Consider the following 7152-nt stretch of genomic DNA (forward strand, 5'->3'; position numbering starts at 1 on the left):
AGTCCTTATACGATTGCTGGAAGATGGTAAAAATGGATCTCCCAGCAATTGCTTTTAAGCTAACCCACAGGCGGTCGCCTGGGTGCTTGGCCTCAAACAGGAACAAAAATACGTCCACCGACGCGGGCAGCCCCAGGTGGTCGCACGTTATTTGAAAGGCTCGAACAAACGCCCAGCTGTTGGGGTGAAGCTGGGCGGCAGCGATGTTGAGCTCGGTCAAGAGTTCCCTCTCGAATCGGGTGAGAGGAAACCTGAGTTTGACCTTCTTGAAGAAAGTGGTGTAGACAAAGCAGAAGGGCCCGTCGACGCTTACTTTGTCATCGGCACACACTGGCAGAGCGGCGGGGCAAGGCAGCACCATCATTCTCTCATCGTGCTCCTTGTGAAATGATTGATAGGCCTCGTCCCCCTTAGTCAAGCGCAGAACTGCTCCCGCAGTGTTCACCGACGCAGTCTCCTTTAGAAGGGTTGGGTTAGCCCAGGGATATAGCGTTTTGAAGTCTGGCAGAGGGGCGGGGGCTCCTCCAGCGTTAGATGGAGTCGCCTGAGCCAGGGCAGTTTGGGAAGATGCAGGCCTCTCAGCCTGCGAAGAGGAAGCACCACGAACTTGTGTCGGGTCGTGTGCTTGTGAAGAAGGGTTTCGTGCTGAAGGAGGGGGGTTCGGGGTGATCTTTGTGCGAGTCATGATAGCAACTGCAAAGGAAGAAGAAAGAAAAAACGATCAGGGAATTACAGAGGCTGACTCGATCACAGAAGGAAGGTGAAAAAACGAACGAGTGAATGTTCGTCGCGACGATCAACAAAGCCCTAAGTTACGCAGAAGGAGAAATGGAAAAACAACCCACAGCGTATGCACCAGGCAGTTACAGGATGATGCAAATCGGTGAAAATGCAAGGAAACCCAGCAGATGAAGGAAAGTAGTTACCTTTCGATGATCAGGAAGACGGTGAAGGAAGGTGGTGATCTAGGGCGTTGAAGAGCGTCGAGAGTTTTCGCAGAGGGAAGTGAGAGCGTTTGCAAGCACGAAGAAGGTGATGGAACAGTGGAGCGTAATGGGTTTAGGGGTTTTCGAAATAAGTTAGGAAGCGCTAACGACAGATGAAGAGAGCCGCTGATGGAAGCCACGTGTCGAACGATGAAGGAAGGGGTTGGTGGAGCGTCAGAGCAGCAGAAAGTACTATCGCTTGGAATTCTGCGTCGGTGCCACGTAGACCGGTGTTAACGAAGGCTCTTTCAGTCTTTTCGCTAGACAAGTCCTCGCTTAAGACTGGAGGGCTTGTGTACCGCCCTGGTGGTCGGGTGTGATGACGTGGCATCCTGCTACAGTGTAGGTGTGTTGACAAGGCGCCAGGTTGGCAGTTGGGAAGGAAGTCGGGAGGCATGTGTAGTCGCCAGTTGTTAAGTTGGCGTGTTCCAATTTCCAGATTGCAAGAATGGGCGATCGCCAGGTTGAAGATGAAGTCGCCAGATGTGGACTCAGGCGACCAAGCAGTCGGAGATCGCCAGAACAAGCACATCGCCGAGGATGAAGGAGAAGCAGATTATGAAGGCGGCCGGCGAGACCACAGGGAAGGTGTATGAAGGCCCTAACTCGCCAGTTTCAGTAGAGATCGCACTCCTAAGTTTGCTATGCACTGGGCAGTACCATGCATACGTAACTTAGCCAATATGAGAGTAGAAGCAGCGCCAAGTCAGGAAACCTCCAGATGATGGCACGTGTATGGTTGGATGCGGGCCACGTGTCCAAGTCTGCAACTGCCAGGAGAGAGAAAGTCACCAGGTATATAAGAGCTCTTAACAAACTTTCTGAGGTACGCACGTTCAGTTCATACACTTTACGCTTGCGAGTGACAGAGCTGTTTGTGAGAGGATTTGCACGGTTCTCGTTCTTAGTATTTGGTGATACCGTCACTGACTTGAGCGTCGGAGTGCGATCGGCCGCAGCGGCGCCGTATCGTTTCTTTGCAGGTTCTTGAGATAGATCCCGAGGAGGAACGGAGGTGAGAAGCGGTGCGCACGTCGATCCTTTGACGAGGCATTCTCCAGCGCTCCAGTCAACAGGCAGGATCAAAATTCATATACATTCACTCCGTTGTGTTTTTGAAGTTTCTCATTCTGTTTTTAAATTCCATAATTAGGATTACTCTGTTTTTCAAATTCTGTGCTGGCTGTTTTTGTTATTAATTTTAAATAAGTTGGAGAAAAATTATTAAAATCTGGATTTTTACAGTTTGATGTGTTAGAAAATCAAGAAAAAAAGGAATCATATGAAAAGACAAAATAGAGAAAAAATGACAAATAAAATAAAAAAAGAGTGCAACCTGGCTCAAAAATATACTGTAGTTGGACAGTGATTTTTAAAAATTTATCACAATTAATTGGTGCATAGTTTTGGTGTGATTCCAGCGCCAAAGGTTTGCTAAGACATTGATTCGTTTGTGGTTAAAATTTCAGAAGCAAATTCAAAATAGCCAGCTCAACATAAATATTTTAAGTCACGCTTTGTGAACCTGAATTTTCCAGTAGTGCTGTTTTGGTTTTTCTAATCAATTCTAGTGCCTTTCTGTAGGTTCCTTTTATGTGCTATCCTTTGTTGAGTGCCTATTTTTATTTTCTTGTCCAATATCATTCAAAACTCTTTCTAAGTTGTGTCATATAATTCAAATCCATTTGCTGTAGTCCTGTTTTAAAATTTAATTTGTTTCTTGCTTTCATTTCTTGACCTCTAAAATTGTTGGTGGATAAAATACAATTGGTGCTTGTTAAGTGGAATTGATTTTGTGGTGAGTCTATCTCTACTTAGTAGGTACTGTTTTGGATATTTTAATTGTCTAATCATAAGAGGTTAAGGCAAGGAGTTGCAGCAAAATACAAATACAAATACAAACACATACACTTTGGAGAACACAACAAAGAAGAGAAATTACAAGCCAAGGAGTGCATAGTATAGGAAATCTGAATTTTAATTTGTGTAATTCAATTTCTTTGTATTTCTTTGAGTTGTAATTACATTCAACCTTTGATTAATTAGTGGATTAATCATGTGTAGACGGTGAGTGTGTCTTCAAAGGCTCCAAGTGTCTAGAAGCCTCACCATAGGAAACGTCTAGCTTAAAGGTTTGTAGTCAGCAATCTTTAATTTTGCTTAGTTAATTGCTTTATGTTAATTACTTGATTAGCATTGCTTATTTGCTTTGTTTGCTTAATTGCTTTGCATTGTTTTCCTTTGCATAAAATTGACTTTTCATTCTTCCTTGTGATCTAAGTAATTTACTTAGAAAAATAATTGTGTGAAGTTTTTGAGGGATAGGTTTTGGCAAGGAAAGACTTCATACTTAAGAAGTCCTAGTGACTCACCTCTCTTTCCTGGAAAGCTACCTTCACTACTTTCCTTTTCTTTCTTGAGGTAAAATACTTTTAAACACAAAGCTTTAGTCATGTCAACTCACTCTTCTAAATCTAGTGAAAGTGATATAAAGTCCATCAAATCTCTTTTAAAACAATTAGCCAAGGACTTTCAATCACTTTCATATAGACAATTGGAGCATGAGGCCCAAATCAAGGAGTTGAAATTGACTAAAGAGAAGGATGAAAACTCTCAAAAATAAAAAAAAATACGTTCTCATGCATCTAGTTCTCAAAATCATGATTCTTTTGGGGAAAAAAGCCATAGGATAAATGAATATTATCAACCACCCCCTAGGAGAATTAGAAGAGATAGAAGAGAACAAGAGAGCCCAAGAGAGGTTAGGGTAGACCTACCCCATTTCCATGGAAAAGAAAACGTAGAAGTCTATCTAGATTGGGAAATGAAGGTAGAACAATTATTTGCTTGCCATAGAGTAAGTGAAGAGAGAAAAGTACCCTTAACCACTCTTAGTTTCCAAGGGAATGCTATGTATTGGTGGACATCCATAGAAAGAGATAGGCGCCTTCATAGGGAACCTCCCATAGAATATTGGAATGACCTTAGGGGAGCCCTAAGACGCCGCCATATACCCTCCTACTATAATATGGAGTTGATGGACAAGCTCCAAAGACTCCAACAAAGAACCATGAGTGTAGAGGAGTATAGGCAAAATATGGAAATCTATATGATGAGAGCCTCCATTAGGGAGAATGAGTCCACCACCATAGCTAGATTCTTAAGTGGGTTAAATCTTGAGATAAGAGATAGAGTTGAACTCTTACCTTATCAAGACTTGAATGATTTGGTTCAACTATGTATCAAAGTTGAACAACAAAATTTAAGGAAAACTTCAAGTCGAAAGTAAGGTTCATACTCTAACTCCTATCCAAAAAGAGATTTTAAAAGGGAGGGTAGTACATCCAAAGAAAAACCAAAAGAGACTCCCAAACCCATAGGCAAAGATATGCTCACTCCACCCATTCGCACTAGGGATGTTAAATGTTTTAAATGCTTTGGAAGAGGACATGTGCAAGCTCAATGTCCAAACCAAAGAACCTTGTTTTTTAAAGGAATAGATGAATATACTAGTTGTGAAGAAGATGTTGAATCAAGTGTGTTCTAGCTTTGAAGAATCCAAACCCCTTTGAAGGTTGATGAAAGGCTGGATGTGCTTGTTGTTGCAGAGCTGTCTTTATGTAGGATCTGGGGTAGATTTTATGTGTAAATCCACTCTTGATTGAATCCAAAGCATAAGCATTCTCAAACCTTTTAATTGAAAAGTGTTTTTACAGACTAAGTGAAAAACAACCTGTTATTTTGTCGAAACAACCGATTGTTTTATACTTAGATGTTTTTAGAAAGGTTGAAAACTGTTTTTGATGGTTGACTTGTTGTCAAACCAAAACAATCGATTGATTCGAGCATTCAATCGATTGTTTTTTTTGGGACCATAACAAAAAACTGTTTTGGATCAAAGAGAGTGTGATATAGGATTTTCATCTTGTATTGATTTCAGAGTTTTTCTATAACAAGTGTAATCCTTTGTACCTTTGAAGAAACTCTGTGTGTGAAGCTGAGAAGTGTTGTGTGTTCTTGAGGTTGTCAAGATCAACATTCTTAGTGGTGTTGTGTTGAGCCAAAGGAAGTGTGTGTCTTGAGGGGATCAAGGTCACTTCTTTGGTGGTGTTGTAAGTAATCTAGGGTTGATTGCTTGGTGGATTCCCTAGTGATTTATGGGAAGACTGGATGTAGCTCTTGGTTAAGAGTGAACCAGTATAAACCTGTGTGTTCAATCCCTCTATCCTTGAACTCTTTAAATTAAGTTTTATATTTCTGAACTGGTATAAACAACCGATTGTTTCTACGAAACAACCGATTGTTTTTCTGGTGTTGTGCTTATTTGCTTTGTGTTTTGGAAAACTGATTTCTTAATCAAGTATTTCTCGAAGTAATTTCATTCTAGACTTAAAAGTTTGCGAAAACCCTCTTTAAACCATTCACCCCCCTCTAGTTTAAAGCCATACATTATAACAGAAGAACCTAGTGAGAAAGAAGAAGGGGAAGAAGATGAGAGAGTATATCCTTTAGAGGGGGAATTATTGATGATTAGATGGACCCTCAACAACCAAACTAGTGTGGCCATAGAAACACAAAGGGAGAACATCTTTCACACAAGGTGCAAAGTTTTAGAAAACATATGTTCTCTCATTGTGGATAGTGGTTCATGTTGCAATTGTTGTAGCACTAGGTTGGTTGAAAAGTTAAATCTACAAGTAGTCCCTCATCCTAAACCTTACAAGCTTCAATGGATAAATGAAGATGGGGAACTAACTGTAGATAGACATGTGAAAGTCGAGTTTTCTATAGGTAACTACCAAGACAATGTTTTATGTGATGTAGTACCTATGGAAGCTTGCCACATCTTATTAGGTAGACCATGACAATTTGATAAGAAAACCTTGCACAATGGTCTAACCAACGAGATTACCTTCACCCACAAGAAAAAAGAGTATGTACTTAATCCTTTACCACATTCCCAAGTGGTAAGAGATCAAATACAAATGAAACAAAAGAGGGATGAGGAGAAACAAAAAACAAAAAAAGAGAAAATCCTTAGGGATTAAAAGGCGTGGGAGAAGAGTGTTCCTTCCGACAAGGTCATTCAACAAGACAAAACAATTGAAAATACCTTTGAAAATATGCTTCTTGTTGAACAACCTAGCCTTATATTTTGTAAAGGAACACTTACATGCACTGCCACAAATCTTGAGACTATGATTCTACCTCCTCAAGTAAAAGATCTTTTAAATGAATTTGATGATATATTCTCTAAAGAGGGACCCATAGGACTTCCTCCTTTTAGAGGTATAAAACATCAAATTGATTTGATTCCGGGGGCAAGTCTACCAAATAGACCAGCCTATAGAACAAACCTCGAGGAAACAAAGGAGATAGAATCTCAAGTACGAGATTTGTTGGAGAAGGGTTGGGTACAAAAGAGCCTAAGCCCTTGTGTTGTACCTGTCTTGTTGGTTCCCAAAAAAGATGGCAAATGGAGAATGTGTTGTGATTGTAGAGCCATTAACAACATCACCATCAAGTATAGGCATCCAATCCCAAGACTTGATGATATGCTTGATGAACTGCATGGGTCAATCATATTTTCCAAAATTGATCTTAAAAGTGGATATCACCAAAGTAGAATCAAGGAGGGTGATGAGTGGAAAACCGCTTTTAAAACCAAATTTGGACTATATGAATGGTTGGTGATGCCCTTTGGTCTCACTAACGCACCTAGTACATTTAGGAGGCTCATGAATCATGTCTTGAGAGATTGCATAGGTAAATATGTAGTAGTTTATTTTGATGATATCTTAGTTTATAGTCAAAACCTAGATGACTACCTAAGACACCTTAGGGAAGTCTTTCCAGTGCTTAGAAATAATAGTGTGTTTGCTAATAATGATAAATGTAATTTTTGTGTTGATAGCATAGTTTTTCTTGGTTTTGTAGTAAACAAAAAGGGGGTACATGTTAACCCCGAAAAAATCAAAGCCATCCAAGAATGGCCAACTCCACAAAATATAGGAGATGTTAGGAGCTTTCATGGTTTGGCTAGCTTCTATAAACGCTTTGTGCCTAACTTCTCAAGTCTAGCTTCACCACTCAATGAGTTAGTGAAGAAAGACACTACATTTTTTTGGAGTGAAAAACATGAACAAGCCTTTAAAAGGCTAAAAGC

The 7152-nt window shown here is 40.3% G+C and overlaps 1 pseudogene; it reads left to right on the forward strand.

Annotated features, from left to right (window-relative positions):
• The first annotated feature begins 3681 nt into the window (after positions 1-3681).
• LOC150023198 (uncharacterized) lies at positions 3682-5851 on the forward strand (annotated as a pseudogene).
• Positions 5852-7152: the final 1301 nt, after the last annotated feature.

This window comes from Phaseolus vulgaris, chromosome 11 (genome assembly GCF_051622355.1).
Source record: "Phaseolus vulgaris cultivar YP4 chromosome 11, ASM5162235v1, whole genome shotgun sequence".
Taxonomy (NCBI): Eukaryota; Viridiplantae; Streptophyta; class Magnoliopsida; order Fabales; family Fabaceae; genus Phaseolus; species Phaseolus vulgaris.